Consider the following 1,207-nt stretch of genomic DNA (forward strand, 5'->3'; position numbering starts at 1 on the left):
TGGTGTGGTCTTCTGCTTCGAGGTTTGATGTGTTGTGCATTTAGAAAAGATATTTTAAATACCTCATATAACTAGCATTTTGCATATTTATATATGTTTTTCTTTAGAGTCTCTCTATCATTTTAAAGTGCCCAGTCTGCTGTGACATCAACAAAGATTTTTTTTCCCCTTGTAAATTTGAAATAATCCTTATAGATCCGTTTTTTCTGAAGTACTCAGACTAAGACACCATCAGCCATGTTACTTCAATCCCCTCTCTACCTCTCTATGATGCTCAGCTGGAGCCAAGTAAAGTTGCTACCTTGTGGTTTTGACTGATTTACRTTTAGCGTGTGAACAGGTGTGCCTAACTTATTGGCTTGTTGGTGTACATATTACACCATATTCGGGTTGAAAAAGGGGAATTTAAAGTTACTTTGGGGATTTTGTTTCCAAAACTAAACTTCAGTATTAATGTGTTTATTTCTTTTTGCAGATGGTCCTTTGTACATGAACATCTCTGGTCCAGATTCAGCAAAAAATGGTGCCTCTGTGTCTCTGAATTGCACTGCTGACTCTTACCCGGTGTCTGACTTCCACTGGTTCTTCAATAATCTATCATCACCTCTTAAGAATGGGTCTGTTTTCAGTTTCACTGCATCTCCAGGACAAGTAGGGAAATACATATGTGTCRCAACAAACCCAGTGACAAACATCACAATGACGCAAACTAAATCTTTTGCTATTGAAGGTGAGTAAGTCTTACTGGCCCAACCTCCTTATGTCGTTTTGTTATGATAGTGTCACAGTCTTGGTGAGAAAGGCTTTAAAGACAAATTTTTCTGGTTGTTATTTTTCAAGTTATTCTTAAAACTTCACTATAAATTATAACATTGATATGTAGATACTTAGATACTTATCAAAGAGGGAGGCAAAGAAATGTGAAAAACGTATAGTTATTTAATATTTTTTGCAATCTAGTAAAATTTCCGTTTAATTCTCCTTTTTTATCAGCTCATGCCTCTGCAAACCACATCACWAACAAAGGAGCTGTGTTGCTCATGGGTTTGTGTTCTGTCCTTCTTCACCTGCTGCTCCTTTGAGTCCTGGCTGACGGACCACTGGCTCCWGCTCAACAACAAACTCACAATATTACTAGTGAAATTACACAACAATCTCTATGTTTGGGTTAAAACTGAATGATCTATATGTTTCTCCAGTTCTGTCA

Source organism: Poecilia reticulata, linkage group LG16 (assembly GCF_000633615.1).
Source record: "Poecilia reticulata strain Guanapo linkage group LG16, Guppy_female_1.0+MT, whole genome shotgun sequence".
Taxonomy (NCBI): Eukaryota; Metazoa; Chordata; class Actinopteri; order Cyprinodontiformes; family Poeciliidae; genus Poecilia; species Poecilia reticulata.